Source organism: Arachis ipaensis, chromosome B5 (genome assembly GCF_059453495.1).
Source record: "Arachis ipaensis isolate K30076 ecotype BB chromosome B5, ASM5945349v1, whole genome shotgun sequence".
Classification (NCBI taxonomy): domain Eukaryota; kingdom Viridiplantae; phylum Streptophyta; class Magnoliopsida; order Fabales; family Fabaceae; genus Arachis; species Arachis ipaensis.
Window position 1 is genome coordinate 84734745 of NC_142440.1, and position 19266 is coordinate 84754010.

Below are 19266 nucleotides of genomic sequence, written 5' to 3' on the forward strand. Positions count from 1 at the left end.
GGTTCACTCAGTTATGTGTCTGTTGCATTTATGTATCCGGTGGTAATACTGGAAAAAAAATGCTTAGGGTCACGGCCAAGACTCATAAAGTAACTGTGTTCAAGAATCAACATACTGAACTAGGAGAATCAATAATACTATCTAAATTCTGAGTTCCTATAGATGCCAATCATTCTAAACTTCAAAGGATAAAGTGAGATGCCAAAACTGTTCAGAAGCAAAAAGCAAATAACCCCGCTCATCTAATTAAGACTGATCTTCATAGATGTTTTTGGAATTCATTCTATATTCTCTTCTTTTTATCCTATTTGATTTTTAGTTGCTTGGGGACAAGCAACAATTTAAGTTTGGTGTTGTGATGAGCAGATAATTTATACGCTTTTTGGCATTGTTTTTAGGTAGTTTTTAGTATATTTTAGTTAGTTTTTATTATATTTTTATTAGCTTTTAAATAAAAATCACATTTCTGGACTTTACTATGAGTTTGTGTTTTTCTGTGATTTCAGGTATTTTCTGGCTGAAATTGAGAAACCTGAGCAAAAATCTGATTCAGAGGCTGAAAAAGGACTGCAGATGCTGTTGGATTCTGACCTCTCTGCACTCGAAGTGGATTTTCTGGAGCTACAGAAACGTCATTGGCGCGCTCTTAATTGAGTTGGAAATTAGACATCCTGGGCTTTCCAGCAATATATAATAGTCCATACTTTGCTCGAGATTTGATGGCCCAAACCGGCGTTCCAAGTCAGCATAAAAATTCTGGCGTCAAAACGCCAGAACTGGCATAAAAGCTGGAGTTAAACGCCCAAACTGGCACAAAAGCTGGCGTTTAACTCCAAGAGAAGCCTCTACACGTAAAAGCTTCAATGCTCAGACCAAGCACACACTAAGTGGGCCCAGAAATGGATTTCTGCATTAATTACTCATTTCTGTAAACCCTAGTCTATTAGTTTTCTATAAATAGGACATTTTGCTATTACACTTTTCATATACTATCTTGTCTTGGTTATTCTGGTTTCCCCTCTGGGGCCGAAGCCAATGAACACTATTTTCACTTATGTATTTTCAACGGTGGAGTTTCTACACACCATAGATTATGGTGTGCAGCTCTGCTGTTCTTCATGAATTAATGTAATTACTACTATTTTCTATTCAATTCACGCCTACTTATTCTCCAAGATATACTCTCCTTCTTAATTAAGTTAAGTCAGAATGAAGGGGTGACCCGTGACAATCACCCAATCTTCGTTACTCGCTTAACGAATGTCGCGTGCTTGACAACCACAAAGCGATCTACATGATGTTCAACGTAGTCATTGGACGACAGCTGGAGTATACTCTCTTGGGTTTCTAATCTAAGATTAGAACCTTCGTGGTATAGGCTATAATTATTGGCAGCCATTCCTGAGATCTGGAAAGTCTAAACCTTGTCTGTAGTATTCCGAGTAGGATATGGGAAGGGATGACTATGACGAGCTTCAAACTCGCAAGTGTTGGGCGTAGTGACACACGCAAAAGGATCAATGGATCCTATTCCGACATGATCGAGAACCGACAGATGATTAGCCATGCGGTGACAGTGCATTTGGACCATTCTCATTGAGAGGACGGGAGGTAGTCATTGACAACGGTTAAACCCAAACATAAAGCTTGCCATGGAAGGGAGTATAAGGATAACTTGTGATAATTGGAAACTATATGGAGCAGAATTTTTGGGTGATCATATTATAAGAGAACTGGAATTATGTAAATAATACATACTTTGGGTATTTTGGTGTCAATATTGCTAAGATTTTGGTTAAGTTAGGTGATAATGTGTGTTGGGTATTTGGAAAGTGAAAAACTGTTAGTCCTTTGGTTAAAATAAAGGATGAATTGATGAAATAGATGTTATTGATGGATTATGTGGAAATTAGTTATGAATTGATAAGAATGGAATTGGACTGATGGAGTCTGTAAAAGTTGCGGATTATGGCTGAATTGTTAACTATTGCGGATTGTTAAATTTCTGATTGACTGAGAATTTGCTGTGATAATTATTGAGAAAGGTTTGATAAGATGTTGAGAAAGAGGGAACCCGTAAGGGTGGCTAAATCCGAGATTTAGGGGAGGTGCTGCCGAAATTTTATAAAATCTGAGGCTTTATTTGAAGTCATTTTAGAAGATTTGAGTTTGGAAAATCATATTATTTGAGTTTTATTTAGATGAGAAAAGAATTATACTATTGTGAATTTGGAATTACCAAGGAAAGGTTTATATTTCAAGTTTGAATTATTTAAGAAAGGAATTATGTTTTGAATTTAATTTAATATGAAAAGAGTTATATATTGGGCTTGAAATAAAGGTTTACTTTTCAGGAGTTTGGTGAATTTATAATATTTGAATTCGAATGATAAAGAGAAATGAATTGAGCTAAGATGTTGTAAAAGTGAAAGATGTAAAGTTTGTATAGTATGATTGAACAAAGAAAGAAAGAGGTATTGCATAAGAATGTGAAAGTGATGATGAATAATGAGAATGATAATGAATGATGATAATGAGAATGATTATGTGATGATCTGCTGCGTGAAGGCAGTCAGATAGATGGTGGTACGACCACTGAGAACGCTTTCCTGGGATACCTTGCTATAATGCTTTGCTGTAAGATAGAGGTTGCTTACAGAGGTATCGAGATTAGTGTGCTCCTATAAGACAGAGGTTGCTTACAGTGAGTGTGTTGTTGCTCCTGTAAGACAAAGGTTGCTTACAGTGAGTGTGTTGTGCTCCTATAAGACAGAGGTTGCTTGCAGTGAGTGTGTAGGGCGTATACCGGCTAATAAGTGCCGCCCTGCAAGACAAAGGTTGCTTGCAGTGGATACCCTGCAAGACAAAGGTTGCATGCAGTGGATATTGCCAACAGGAAAGCCTTATCCAGACAGAGGTTGCTGGGTAACGTCGGGAGTGGGTATGTAACCGACAGATGAGCTCATTACCTACACTAGGGCTAGACATGCATCATCTTTGTTTGTGTATTTGCATTTGATTGGGTTTGCTCGTTGTACTTCCCTGTAATTGTGCTGTTTGCCTTGCTGTGACTTGTTTGTGTGTTGAATTGAATCGCTTGTTAGTGCTATTAGTTGGTGAATGTATGATGATGATTAAGAATTGATGTTTTGATTGAGAATTAATTATGTAGTTGAGAAATGCTTAATGTGACTAGTTTTATAATTTGGAATTTGTTTTGAGCTTAGAGTTTTTTGAAAGAGGTAAATAATTAGTTAAAGTAAAACCAAGAATAGTATTTTCAAAACGGTTCGATAAAAATATAGTTTCCTTGAGTATGTTAATTATTTGCATATTAATCATTACTTTTACGGCATTCCCATTTCCTACGGAGAACGTGTGGTTTGTTCTCACCCCAAAATCTTCTACCCTTTCAGTGACACAGGTTTGAAGACTCCGTTTGAAGCTGCGGGCAATTATAGAACTTATTTATGAGTTAAGTTTATGACTTCAGTTTCTTTCATAGAATTCCCTCGCCTTTGTAGCTTTAGTTTTTATTTTATGCAGAGGGATATGAGTTGTACCTGAATTTTATTTAAATTCATTTGTATAATATTTATTATTATTTATAATTATGTGATTATTATTACTGGGTGATGTGTGCTATATGATTTTAATTAACAAAAATAAAATTTTTCTGGAATTTTCTATAAAACTAAATCGCGATATCGAACTAGAGGCTCAATAGTAAATAGTTAATAAAGGAAAGTAGGTTGGTAACGCCTTACTTTCGGTATGATCATGACGTTGTGGAAGTTGGGTCGTTACACTTGGTGCTTCTAGACTTGTTTGATATTGATGGGTAATGAAATTTATAAATCAATGCTTAACCTTTGATGATCCTTGTACCTTTTGTGTATTGATATGAGATTACATGTCTTTCATGACCCACTCTTTCTTGTTTGAACTTGATGCTTTTAAGTGCTCTTCATGCTTTGACTTTACTCTTGCATCAAGTGTTAGTTAATATGCCTTAGCTTATATTTTTTTTCTCACTCACATGTTGTAGCTACCATGTAGTGAGAACCTTACTCTTATTTGGTATTAGCCCCCGCCTATGTTCTACTTGCTTTGATATCTTTCATGTAGGCTTAATTATCCTTCTTTCTCTTTTCTTTTAGGTTGGCCACTAAGAAGGAATTGATTGGAAAGGCTTCTAAATGGGGCAACAAACAAGTTCACTCGTATAACCCTTCGAAGAAACTCATCAATTGTAGCAACCCATCCACCTTGCTCTTCTTCGCATGCACCGAGGACGGTGCAAATTTATAAGTGTGGGGAGGTCGTCCGACCGACCTCCATAGATAACAATTTCCTTTTTCAACACCAATTCTTAATTTTTGTCTTTATATATATTTTACCACTTCTTTTTATGTAAGGACTACTTGGTTAGGGTAATGATTTCTTTTCCAAGAATCTGTTTTTAGGGCACCCTACTAATTTGAAAAAAAAAATTTTGTGTTGAACTTGCTTGAAGAATGTATTTTGGAACATGGTTTTTGAGCTAAGAACACAAGCATGTGAGTTTTGAGCCCAATTGTGTGGTTACATCTTATAACCACTTATTTTCATTCTTGTATGCATTGTTCTCTTTCTATGATTGTGATCTTTGATTTGTTTGATTCTATATGTCCATTATTCCATGTATACATGCATTTATATGATTGAGGCCATCATTTCATTTAGTTCACTTACCCAAATAGCCTACCTTTTATCAACCATTGTTAGCCAAATTTGAGCCTATTTAATCCCTTTTGTTTTTAATGTTGGCACATCATTACCCTTAAGCGACAAACAATAAATGTCCTTAATTTGGATCTTTGATTAGCTTAGGCTAGTGAGGGTGTGTATCATTTGGGTATGGGAACCTTGGGACATTGGTTGAAATAAAATTGTATTTTTTATTTTTGTTGAAAATCTTGGGATTGGGTACATGCTTATGCATTAAATATGTAAAACCATATGCATTGATACTGTTCCGAGGGTTACCTGAAACTGGAGGTCGATCTCGGACGAGATCTTCTGTACTGGTCGGAGCCGACGTGTTCGGTCGGTGGATGACGTCCGGAGCGGGTGCGTCCGATTTGTTGGATTGGCTGTACTGCTGATCCTTCGTCACCGGAAGGTGGGGGGTACCTGCAAGAGACTCCGATGCTTAAGTTAGCATGGGTATTAAGCAGGTTTCTTGTAGAATCAGAGTATGAGTTATACCTGGGTGCTCCAGTGTATTTATAGTGGTTGTAGAGTGACCTTTCTAGATAAGATAAGTTAGTTATCTTATCTTATCTTTATCTTTGAGTTGAGGTCAGCTTATCTTCAAGGGAACTGCCCTTATCTCTATAGGCTTGGACGGCCTGTGGATTTGGGTTGTGTTCCTCTATTTGGGCCCTTTATTGGGCTTTCCTGTCGATTTGGCCGACCTCTTTGAGAAGAGGTCGAATAGCCTGACCTGAAGAGGTCGGTCACTTTGTCGCCAATCATCCCGGGTCGGGTAACTCAACCCAGGGTATGAACAGTGCCCCTGCTTGAGCTCGGTCTTTTTGTTGAGGTCGAGTCTTTGACTTTGGTCCTTCTCTGACAAAGCCGAACTCAAGCATTTTGTCGATTTCTTCCTTTTGTAGAATCTTTGAATGTAGAACGTTTTTTCTCTAAAAGTGCGCGCTTTTGTATTAGCGTTTTGTCCTGGGGAACGTGCGAAGGTTTAATACCCTAATTAATTAGTATTAATCGCCCCGTTTTTCCTTTGGCTCTTTATTTTGATTTTGAAAACTTAGAAACGGTTTCTCTTCGTTGCTCTTTCATAACTTCTTCACCAATTTCCTCCGTTTTTCTCGTTCTCTGTTTTTCGCCTACGTTTCTTCTTTTCCTGCGTTGCGGCGTCGCTTGTCGATTCTCAGGACAACATTCATTTTTACATATCCTTCTTTCCTTTGAAGCTTTTCTCTTCTCTAGGTGAGTTCCATTCGTACTTTCTTTCTCTTTCGCTGTTTTGGCTTTTTGTAATTAAGTTGCGATTTTGCTTTTGAGGGAAGTTTGGATCTTTCTGCTTTTACTGTGCCTGGTTACTGTTGTAATGCGTGCTCTGAAGTTTTTTCATCCTTTTGTATGAATCTTTTCGCCTTTCCTATTGCTTTAATGTGCCTAGGGCTTCTGCATGTTATTTCTCGTTTGTGCTTTTGATGATAATTTGTTTGATTCTGGAAAAAAAGATGTGTCTTTGATGATTTCTGTTTGGTATGCTCGGTCTTGGTGTTTGTTCTTTGCTGATGATTTTTTGCTTGATTTTGAAAAAGTTTACGCCTTTCCGCTTTGCCATTTCTGATAAACTGTAGAAATAGTGCTTTCTTCTGATAAACTGTATGAGAGTGGACCTTTTGCATTTTCGCTTTCTTTTGTTTTCTTTCTGGATTTTATTTTGATGAGTGCTGGGATGTAGGCCGTAGAAATAACTTGAAAACCTTGCCTGTTTACTGCCTCCAAGGGATGCCCCAAGACCTTTGTCTTGAGTCTTGGGGTTTTCCCTTTTTGTTTATCCGCCCGTCGAGATGTTTTGCCCTCTGTCCGAGATGTTTTTGAGTAATCCATTCTTCTTTTCTTTTTGTAGGATTTAGTTGACCTCATGTCTTCCCGAAATAACGTTGTAGAGATGCCTTCCCAAGTCCCTGCGGGTATGGTCGATTGGGTGGACTCCATGGTTCTCATGTGTGTCTCGCTGGTTGATTCTGAGTTTTGTGCTCAGCTTAGGCAGTTTCATAGTGTCTGTAGTGATTCTGGTGATGAGAAGAACTACGAGCTTGTTCCTCCTTCCTCTGCCGAGAGAGTCTGCTTCTCGACTCGAGTTGTTCACAATCGCCCCTTCTTTTATGCTTACGATTTTTTCTTTGGTCAACTGGGTATTACCCTTCTTTTTACTCCATTTGAAACCGACCTGTTATGGCCTTGTAATGTTGCCCCTTCTCAACTTCACCCCAATTCCTGGGGTTTCATAAGAATTTTCCAATTGCTGTGCGATGGTTTTGGTATTCCTGCTTCCCAATCTCTCTTTTTCTATCTGTTTGTCTTGACTAAGCCCGGTGTAGTAAAAAAGAAGTCGGCCTGGGTCTCCTTTCATTCTACACAGGGGAAAAAGGTTTTTTCCATGTTTGATGAGTCGTTCCGTGATTTTAAAAACTACTTTTTCAAGGTCTGAGCTGTTGAAGGAACTCGACCCTTTTTTCTAGATGAGAATGACGAACCTGCTTTTCCCTTGGAATGGCAAAAAGATGTGAGGGTCTCCAGGTATTCGTGGGAAATGTTGGATGAGGCTGAGCGAGCCTTTGTGACTATCTTGGAAGAATGCTGGGGTCAACCTCCCCATCTTGACACAAAGAAATTTCTAACCAATCCTGCTCTTCTTCAAACTGAACTGGGTATCTTGTGTTTCTTTTATTATTTTGTTTATGTTGCTTGTAGCTGTCTTTTCCAACTTATCCGACTTGTAGCTGAGTTTTCTATTTTGTTTGCAGAGGTCATGAAGAATAATGAATCCATGAAAGCTTATAAGAGGGCACAGAGGGCGACTGCTGCCAGAAATGCTGCTGCCCAGGCGGCTGGGGAGGGATCCTCCCAAGTGCGCGAGAAGCCATCGATGCAGAGTTCTGCCGGGGTGAAGAAGGTGATCCCTACACCCCGAGTTCGTTTGGCAGATCCTCACGTCACCTCTGCTGCTCCTTCTGTTGCTCCTCCCAATAAAAAACAAAAGACTGCTGAGCCCTTTGACCTCGATGCTCCAGATTTTAATGCTATTGCGTTCGTGGATCAACAAATCGGTCCTTATGGCACTCTCTCCATGGACGATGTGTCTATCCTCCATCACTTGGAATTCATGGCCCGAAATCATGTGAAGATGGCATACATGTTGGCTGCTATATATCAGACTGCTCAAAATCTCCCTCTCCACGCTACTAAAGCGTTTATGGAGGAGGTAAAACAGGAGTTTGATCGAATGAAGGAGCTGAAGGAGGAGCTTGAGACGAAGGTAGCCAAGCTGGAGAAGGACTTGAAGAATGATGAGGCGAGTTCCCAGTCATTGGCGGCTTCTTTGAGATTGGCTGAGGACGCAGTCCTGATGCATAAGGATAGTTATGTTACCTCTTATCGAGAGGTGCTGCGCCTGAGGGAGGAGCTCGACCATGCCCGGGAAGATTATTCTGAGCTTCAGGGTCATCTCGTTGGCAGCGTGACTGCTACTTACGAGAACTTGAAGGATCAAGTTTGGGTCATTGCTCCCGAGGCCGACCTCACCCTTTTTAGCCTGGATAATATTGTCAGGGATGGCAAGATTGTCCCTGATGATGAGGGTGATGATGATGATGTCGTTCCTCTTGTGTCTTCTACCAAAGTGCCGACCTCTTCGGTTCCCCCCGCTGTGCCCCACCTGGATTGCCAGATCCTGAATCGGGAGGATGGAACTGTGGATGCTGTGCCGATCCAGACTCGCCCTCCTTCTCCTTGTCCTGATACTGCCAGGAAAGCCCCTGATGCTTGTTGATCTTTTATTAAAATTTTGTGTAGTTGGCCCGGCTTGTGGGCTTTTTAGAACTCTTTTATTTATTTGCTGATACTTAGTTGCTTATCTAGCAACTTTTTATTTTGAAAAACAAACAATAGCCCGCTATCTTTTTGATAGTAGTCTTTGGTGGCCTTTCGAGGCCTTATAACTCTGTAAAAAGTAGTCTTTTGACTAGGCATCTTTTCTGTTTTCTGCTGATGTCGAAATCTTGCGGCTCGACCTTCTTGGGTTGTTTTTGTCATGTTATTTGTAGCTTGAATCCTTTGAGGTCATGGTTGTAGGGGTCCAACTTGTTTTTTTGGTTTCTTTGCTTTGTATGCTTTCGTTGGTCCCCTTCTAAGCTATTCTCGTAATCCTGTGTCTTGGACCTTTGCTAGGTCTCCTTCAGGGATTACTTTTATGACTTTCTAGTTGTAGGAGTCCGACTTCATTAGGTCTGTCTTTTTTTAAGTTATTTGTAGTCCTCTTTCTTGGATCTTTGTCAGATCTCTTTCAGGGGCTACTTTGATAACTATTAAGTAGTAGGAGTCTGACTTGGTTATACCGGTCTCCTTTAAGTTATTTTGTAGTCCTCTTTCTTAGATCTTTGTCAGATCTCTTTCAGGGACTATTTTGATAACTTTTAAGTAGTAGGAGTCCGACTTGGTTATATCGGTCTTCCTTTAAGTTATTTTTGTAGTCCTCTTTCTTGGATCTTTGTCAGATCTCTTTCAGGGACTATTTTGATAACTTTTAAGTAGTAGGTGATGACAAGTCATCTTAGCCTAGTTTCACTAGCCTTTTTCTTTTGTTTTCAATTGAATTATGCACTTTCTTGAGCCATAAGCAAGCCAATTGGGTAGATTTTCATGTTTCCTTTGATTTAATCAACCATGTATGAATTAATGCAATTTTATGAGGTTTTATGCTATAATTGTCACATATTATGAAAGAATGAATATCTCATGATTTTAAGCATAGCTTTGATGTGTTTGGTTGATTAATGATAGGTGAAGAAAGCTTGGAGAAAGGTTGAAGCAAGAAGGAATGGTTAGGAGGAAGAGAGGACAAAAAGTTTGAGCAAAAGTTTGCCTCAAACTTTAGCTCAAACTTTTGGATTAATTGAAAATGAATCAGGAAGCAAAAAGTTGGAGCAAAAGTTAGCCTCAAACTTTTTGGCTAACTTTTGGGCAAAAAGTTGGAGCAAAAGTTAGCCTCAAACTTTTTGGCTAACTTTTGGGTAGAAAGCTGGATAAAAAGTTAGCCTCAAACTTTTTGGCTAACTTTTGGCATCACAAATCAACACCCTGTAGAGCAAAAGTTTGCGCCAACGTTAGCCCCTAACTTTTTGGCTAACGTTGGCACATGAAAAACACACCCTGGAGAGCAAAAGTTTGTGCCAACGTTAGCCCCTAATTTTTTGGCTAACGTTGGCGCCATGAGTGTGCAAGGGGAGGCCAATGTTGGAGCAAAAGTTAGACCCCTAACCTTTGCCCCAACGTTGGTATCAGCAAAGAAGGGTGGCTGATGTGAAAAGTTGGAGTAAAAGTTAGCCTCAAACTTTTACTCCAACTTTTACTCAAGCTTTCATGATTCCAACCCGGTTCAATTCGGTTCTTCTCCAAACTCCAAGAGCAATCAACCAAGGCCTCTCTCAACCCAATTCCATCAAGAGCAAAGGCCCAATTGAAGGCTTGAAGACCATTTGAAGAAAGTGTATAAATAGCATAGGATTTAAGTTTTTCGGAGAGCTTTTTCCTTTGAGTTTTGGGAGAGAGTTTTCGGAGAGTTTTGGTGATTGAGTGAATTTTAAATTTCTAAGTCTTGGGGAAGGAGAATTGAATTCCCTTCCTCTTAGTTTTCTTGCTTTCAATTTCAATTACAATTGTCTTGGATCTTCGGTGGAGAATTGAAGAACTTCTGTTTCAATCTCACCTTGGGATCTTGTTTAATTTTCTGCTTAATTGAATTTCAGTTTCGGTTCATTGCTTTTCATCTACTTTCTTTGCAATCTATATTTCCTTTGCAATTGTTCTTGTTGGATCTAGGAAGGCATTGAGATCTAGACTTGGTTTTCTAGTCTCTTGGGTCCTGAGATCCGGATTTCCCATTTCCCATTCCCTGTTTACTATTTTCATGCTCATTTACAATTCTGTTTTTAAGATCCGGTTCGATTCAAGACATCCTTTACTTCTCTGTTTGTTGCAATTTACTTTTCCTTGTTTAAATTTCTGCAAATCCAACTCCCAATTCCCTTTACAATTCAAGCCATTTACATTTCTTGCACTTTAAGATTCTGCAGTTTACATTTCTTGCGTTCTAAGTTTCTGCCATTTAATTTCTTGCTCTTTAAGATTCAGCACTTTAAATTCCAGTTCTCTTTAATTTCATGTAATTCACCCATTTTCTTTACTTTCTATGCAATTTAAATTCTTCAAATCACAAATCTCTCAACCAAATCTTGATTCGCTTGACTAAATCAACCACTAAACTAAAATTGCTCAATCCTTCAATCCCTGTGGGATCGACCTCACTCCCGTGAGTTATTATTACTTGATGCGACCCGGTGCACTTGCCGGTTAGATTTGGGTGTTTTGGAGAAATTCAGTTTTTCCATAAAAATATCCCATCAAGTTGTTGGCGCCGTTGCCGGGGATTGATTAGATTGACAATGATTAAGTGAAGTGGAGATCTAGATCAAGCACTTTTTCTTTTCTGTTTCTTTAACTTTTGACTAACACGCTAACTGTTTGAATTTTTGCCCAAGCTAACTAATATTTCACTTCAGCCATGGATTGAAGTGTTATTGCTTTTCTGGTATTGTGTGATTCTTGTGTTTTGCTTGTATGTCAGATACAAGAAGAGAGATCCCTACCTTTCATGAAACTAACGAAAGAATCCTCCGAAGGCCAAGAAGAGAAGCAAGAGAAAAAAATGTTGCTGGAGAGGAAGAATCAGATGAAGAATATCATGAATTGGAGGAACACTCAACAAATCCAACAAATCTATCAGTGAGAATGGCTAACAACAATGGTCAACCCCAGAGGAGAGTCTTGGCTTCATATACATTTGCTAATCCAAGGCATTGTGGGAGTAGCATCCTTACCCCAGATGTCGATGCAAATAACTTTGAAGTGAAGCCCCAACTCATCACCTTGGTGCAGAACAACTGTTCTTTTGGAGGAGGACCATTGGAGGATCCTAATCAACATCTATCTACCTTCTTAAGGATTTGTGACACTGTCAAGTCCAATGGCGTGAATCCTGAAACTTACAAGCTTCTGCTGTTCCCGTTCTCATTAAGGGACAAGGCCGCACAATGGCTTGAAACTTTTCCTCAAGGAAGCATCACTAGCTGGGATGGCTTGATAACTAAATTTCTAGCCAAATTCTACCCACCTCAAAGAGTCATTAGGCTGAAGACTGAGGTGCAAACATTCACGCAATTGGATGCTGAAAATCTGTATGAAGCATGGGAGAGATACAAGGCTCTGCTGAGGAAATATCCACCAGAAATGTTCACTGAGTGGGACAAGCTACAGAACTTCTATGAAGGACTCACTCTAAAGGCTCAAGAATCACTTGACCACTCAGCTGGAGGATCATTGCAACTGATGAAAACAGCAGAAGAAGCCCAAAACCTCATTGATATGGTGGCAAACAATCAATATTTTTTTGCTCATCAGAGACAACGCCAGCCATCACAAAGAAAAGGAGTGTTAGAAATGGAAGGGGTTGACACCCTCCTAGCTCAAAACAAGATAATGCAGGAGCAGATTCAACAACAATTTGAGCAGATGGCTAAAAAGATTGATAGCTTGCAAGTTGCAGCAGTGAATACAAGCCAACCATCAACCAAATGGGGGCAAAACGAAGAAAACCAAGAAGATCAGCAGCAGGAACAACCTCAATATGTGCATAACCAAAGCTCCGGCCAAAATGAAGTCTATGGTGACACCTACAATCCATCTTGGAAGAACCATCCAAATCTCAGATGGAGAGATAACCACACTCAAAACCAGCAACCATGGCAACGAAATTCAAACCAAAACAACTCAAGAAACAACCAAAACCACAACCAGCAAAACACTAACCCCAATCCATATAGAAAACCCCAAAATAACCACCCAACTTCTAGCTACTGTCCACCCAATAACCAAACCACTAACCAAAACACCTACCATCAACCTTCAACACCCCACAACCAGCCACAAACATCACAAGACACTCAAAGGATCTCTAACTTGGAGACATTGATGGAAAAGATGATGAAGCACCAAGAGACAATGATAGAGAAACTCATGAAAAATCAAGAGATGGCAAGACAAGATCAAGAAGCAGCAAGAAAAGATCAAGCCACAACAAGCAAAAACCAAGAAGCTTCAATCAGAAATCTCGAGAGGTATATGGAACAAATGGCTAAACGAATTACAGATGCATCCCCTAGTGCCACTCAAGGCCACCCGAGGGACAAAGGAAAAACTACAAAGTGGGAGGAGTGCAAAGCAATCATAGTGGAAAGTGAGAAGAAAGCCATCAATCAGGAAGAACACAACAGAGAAGTTCCACAAGAAGAGACAGAAGAGAGAAGTGAAGAGGATTAGAAAATCAAGAATGCAAAAAGCTCAAAGAGAGATAAGGACATCCTTGAAACACAACTACAAGAGAAGAAGGAAAGGGTGAAGCCACATATCCCCAAACTTCCATACCCTCAGAGGTTCAAAAAAGAGAATGAGGATAAGCAATACTCAAAGTTCCTAGACATATTCAAGACCCTCAGCATCAATATTCCTTTCTTAGAAGCACTTGAACAGATGCCAGTATATGCCAAATTTATGAAGGAAGTGCTGACAAAGAAAAAGTCCCTAAAAGAAGGATAAATTGTTGAGATGACAATGGAATGTAGTGCTATTCTCCAAAGAGAGTTACCAGAGAAGAAAGATGATCCTGGGAGTTTTTATATACCTTGCACCATAGGAAACATAACAATTGAAAAGTCATTCTGTGACCTTGGTGCAAGCATAAACTTGATGCCTTTGTCTCTAATGAGAAAACTTCGAATTTGTGAGCTGAAATCCACACGAATACTCCTTCAAATGGCTGACAAATCCATCCAGCAAGCAGTTAGAGTTGTAGAGAATGTACTGGTAAAAGTGGGGAAATTCCTTCTTCCAGCTGATTTTGTCATCCTGGAAATGGAGGAGGACCCTAACACTCCCATCATTCTGGGAAGGCCTTTCCTGGCTACGGGCAGAGCATTGATAGATGTTGAGAAAGGGGAATTATTGCTAAGAGTGCATGATGAGCACCTAGCATTCCATGTTTTTAAAACCTTGCATGAGCCAATTCAAGAAAAAGATTCTATGAAGGATAAGGCCAAGGATCAAAGCTTGAAGGAGGCATTCAATGAGTTAACTCCAAGACTTCTACATCCATGCTTGAAAGAAGTAGAGATGGTTCAACAGACCAAAGAAATCAAGGAGGAACTAGATCCAAAACCCCCAGATGAGAACCTCAACATTCCAGATAAAGAACCACCAAGGCATGAATCATCTCTTAAGAAAGAAGAGAAGAAGAAGAGGCCAAGAGGGTGGGGAAACAAGAAGATCCCTACTAAAGGCTTTTCACCAGGGGATAAAGTAGTGTTAAACACCCAACCAATGAAGGTGTCCCCACAATCATCTGAATGCTATACTGTGAACCGGATCCTTTCACTTGAACACCTAGAGATCATCAAAGAGGAGACCGGAAGAAAGTTCACAGTAAGAAGAGAAAAGCTGAGGCACTATGATTTTCAACCTCCATGATCAAAAGAACAAGATGTCAAGCTAGTGACATTAAAAGAGCGCTTGTTGGGAGGCAACCCAACCTGAGGTAATTTTCTTTTCATAGCTATTTCAATAAAAAGGTTAAATGATTGGTATGTATTGCAAGGAGCTAAGTTTGGTGTTTCACACCAAAACAATTTAAGGGAGAATAAAGGATTCTAAGTTTGGTGTTCCACCAAAATCTCATTTAAAAGCACATTCTCACCTTCTGCACAAAGGGTTACTAGCTCCAAGCAATCTGATAAATCATTTAATCATTGTCTGTTTCTAGTTTTTAGTTTTATTACCTTTAGCAAAGACTTAGGCTTTCACATATGGTTATTTTAATGCATAAGAAACATGGCAAGGGACTAAGTTTGGTGTTCACACACCAAAGTAAGTTCAAACGCCTACAAGAAAGTCTTGCACACTAACCAGTCATCTAAGGGCTTGAGAAACAAGCAACTTCCATTAACACTGCAGGAATTCAATTACTCTCTTGGGAGGACTACACACCATTAGCTGAGAGAAAAGAAGAAGAAGCCACCAAGAGGTTGTATTGTCACTTAACTCCATCAGCATTGAATTGCTTTAAATTGGAAGTGTGAATATGCCCATCTTAACAGTAACTGTTAGTTTAGTAGTCTTTGCATTATGTTTGTTTCTCTTAAAATAAGTAAGCTAGCCTATGTGTGTGCTTGTGTGTTTACTTTCACTGAACAAAAAGCATGCTTTGTCCCCTGCATCTTTAATTCAATAAAAGAAATGTTTGAATGTGAAGTGAGATAGTTCTCTGTTAGATAGAAGTATAATAAAAGTAAGTGGTGGTATGAATGTGTGATTGCATAATAGCTCACTTTTAGTAAATAAAAGAACTGGGATGTCTCCTTCTAAGTATAAATTAGCCACTGTCTATGAATCTCAATCAAATAAAAATCCTTGGTTAGAAAGAAAAAAAAAGGGGAGAAAAAGAAAAAGCCAAAGAGTGGTAGAACAAAAGAAAAACAAAAAGAAACAAAGCTGGACACCAATAGCTTGAACCTTAGAATATATGCCTGTGGTGTCTTTGTATTAGGATCTGCTTGGATTATTAAGCTCTTTGGAGTGCATCAACACTTGATGACTTGGGTTAACTAACCCGGGATCATCAGCTGAAAGTCCACTATCAAGAGCAACCTAACTACAAGGCATTTAGTAGCCCAAAGAGGTGCTGGGCATCAATGTTCTAAGAAGGAATGTGAGCCAAGTGTCTATAGTGAATAATGTGTCAAGTATAAAGAAAAGGAAATGAACTTGCTACACATGACACTGAAATAAAGCTTATGAACAAGATAATAGCCAGGGATAAAGGAATAATGAGAGGTCATAGCAGTATGTTACTTGAAGCTTGAAGGAGGCTTTCTAGGCTTAAGAATCAATAAGAGGTGAGTGTGTACATATCCACATAAAACCCCATGAACTACCAATAACACTCTACTAGCATGAACATCCTCTTCCATTTCATCCTTTATCTCAATAAATCATTTCTTGCTTGGGGACAAGCAAGCTTTAAGTTTGGTGTTGTGATGACGAGTCATCTTAGCCTAGTTTCACTAGCCTTTTTCTTTTGTTTTCAATTGAATTATGCACTTTCTTGAGCCATAAGCAAGCCAATTGGGAAGATTTTCATGTTTCCTTTGATTTAATCAACCATGTATGAATTAATGCAATTTCATGAGGTTTTATGCTATAATTGTCACATATTATGAAAGAATGAATATCTCATGATTTTGAGCATAGCTTTGATGTGTTTGGTTGATTAATGATAGGTGAAGAAAGCTTGGAGAAAGGTTGAAGCAAGAAGGAATGGTTAGGAGGAAGAGAGGACAAAAAGTTTGAGCAAAAGTTTGCCTCAAACTTTAGCTCAAACTTTTGGATTAATTGAAAATGAACCAGGAAGCAAAAAGTTGGAGCAAAAGTTAGCCTCAAACTTTTTTGCTAACTTTTGGGCAAAAAGTTGGAGCAAAAGTTAGCCTCAAACTTTTTGGCTAACTTTTGGCATCACAAATCAACACCCTGGAGAGCAAAAGTTTGCGCCAACGTTAGCCCCGAACTTTTTGGCTAACGTTGGCGCCATGAATGTGCAAGGGGAGGCCAACGTTGGAGCAAAAGTTAGACCCCTAACTTTTGCCCCAACGTTGGTATCAGCAAAGAAGGGTGGCTGATGTGAAAAGTTGGAGTAAAAGTTAGCCTCAAACTTTTACTCCAACTTTTACTCAAGTTTTCATGATTCCAACCCGGTTCAATTCGGTTCTTCTCCAAACTCCAAGAGCAATCAACCAAGGCCTCTCTCAACCCAATTCCATCAAGAGCAAAGGCCCAATTGAAGGCTTGAAGACCATTTGAAGAAAATGTATAAATAGCTTAGGATTTAAGTTTTTCGGAGAGCTTTTTCCTTTGAGTTTTGGGAGAGAGTTTTCGGAGAGTTTTGGTGATTGAGTGAATTTTAAATTTCTAAGTCTTGGGGAAGGAGAATTGAATTCCCTTCCTCTTAGTTTTCTTGCTTTCAATTTCAATTACAATTGTCTTGGATCTTGGTTGGAGAATTGAAGAACTTCTGTTTCAATCTCACCTTGGGATCTTGTTTAATTTTCTGCTTAATTGAATTTCAGTTTCGGTTCATTGCTTTTCATCTACTTTCTTTGCAATCTATATTTCCTTTGCAATTGTTCTTGTTGGATCTAGGAAGGCATTGAGATCTAGACTTGGTTTTCTAGTCTCTTGGGTCCTGAGATCCGGATTTCCCATTTCCCATTCCCTGTTTACTATTTTCATGCTCATTTACAATTCTGTTTTTAAGATCCGGTTCGATTCAAGACATCCTTTACTTCTCTGTTTGTTGCAATTTACTTTTCCTTGTTTAAATTTCTACAAATCCAACTCCCAATTCCCTTTACAATTCAAGCCATTTACATTTCTTGCACTTTAAGATTCTGCAATTTACATTTCTTGCGTTCTAAGTTTCTGCCATTTAATTTCTTGCTCTTTAAGATTCAGCACTTTAAATTCCAGTTCTCTTTAATTTCATGTAATTCACCCATTTCCTTTACTTTCTATGCAATTTAAATTCTGCAAATCACAAATCTCTCAACCAAATCTTGATTCGCTTGACTAAATCAACCACTAAACTAAAATTGCTCAATCCTTCAATCCCTGTGGGATCGACCTCACTCCCGTGAGTTATTATTACTTGATGCGACCTGGTGCACTTGCCGGTTAGATTTGGGTGTTTTGGAGAAATTCAGTTTTTCCACAAAAATATCCCATCAGTAGGAGTCCGACTTGGTTATACCGGTCTCCTTTAAGTTATTTCTGTAGTCCTCTTTCTTGGATCTTTGTCAGATCTCTTTCAGGGACTATTTTGATAACTTTTAAGTAGTAGGAGTCCGACTTGGTTATACCGGTCTCCTTTAAGTTATTTTTGTAGTCCTCTTTCTTGGATCTTTGTCAGATCTCTTTTAGGGACTATTTTGATAACTTTTAAGTAGTAGGAGTCCGACTTGGTTATACCGGTCTCCTTTAAGTTATTTTTGTAGTCCTCTTTCTTGGATCTTTGTTAGATCTCTTTCAGGGACTATTTTGATAACTTTTCATTTTGGGCTGACTTTTTCATGTCGAGCCCTTCTAAGTTAAAGTAATCCTCTTTAATAGGGTTGGCCAGACCTCTTTCCAGGGTTTACTTATAACTTGGGTTGACTTGGTCCGACTTCTCAACGTCGGCCAGTCTTTAAGTTATTATTTTAGCAATCCGTAAGACCTCGTCAGGCTCTTTTTTAGATCACTTTCGATAACTTCTTACATTATTCTGTGTTCATCTTTGCCGATTTATAGAAAGTGGTTTTCATCTCTAGATCGTCCTTTGGGTGAATCGCGTTTTCACCTTTATCGGACGGTTGTCTTTGTCGTGATCGTGCAGTGAAATGGTTTTTCACTTTCTGCCGATCTGTTGCTTTATAATCGGACGATGAATACTTCAGATTAATGCATCTTGAAATCTTTGTAGAATATCTAAAATGTATTTTATTCAAAGAGAGAATGCAAATATATACATATGGGATTGTCTGAGTCTCAACTTGGTGCCTCAATAAAAAACCTTTTCAGGAAAAAGAGTGCGTCCAATGATGAGATCCTTTATCCTTTCTAACTGTAGTACCTTCTGAGGTTGCAGGCGTGCCATGACCTGGGAAGCTCTCGTCTATCGAGTTCGGACAGTCTGTAGTAGCCCTTTCCGAGTACTTCTACAACTCGGTAGTGTCCTTTCCAGTTTGCTGCCAGCTTTCCCTCTCCTGGTTGAATTGTTCCAATATCATTTTGAATTAGGATGAGATCATTCTCTGCAAAACTTCTTGGCACTACCTTTTGATTATATTTGGAAGCCATTCGGCGTTTTAGAGCTTCTTCCCTGATCCGGGCTCTTTCTTGGATTTCGGGTAACAAGTTGAGCTCTTCTCTCTGAAGTTGGGGGTTTGCTCCCTCATTGTAGTGAACTACTCTAAGTGACCCTTCTTCAATCTCTACTGGAATCATCGCCTCTATTCCGTATGCTAATCGGAAGGGGGATTCCTTCGTGGTGGAATGTGGCGTTGTTCGGTATGCCCACAGGACCTGTGGAAGCTCTTCTGCCCAGGCTCCCTTTGAATCTTGTAATCTCCGTTTTAATCCGGCCAATATGACTTTGTTAGCAGCTTCGGCCTGCCCATTGGCTTGTGGAAGTTCGACGGAGGTGTACTGGTGCTTTATATTCAAGTCGGCTACTAGTTTTCTGAAGCCTGCATATGTGAATTGGGTGCCATTGTCTGTGGTTATTGAATATGGAACCCCGAACCTTGTGACAATGTTTCTATATAAGAA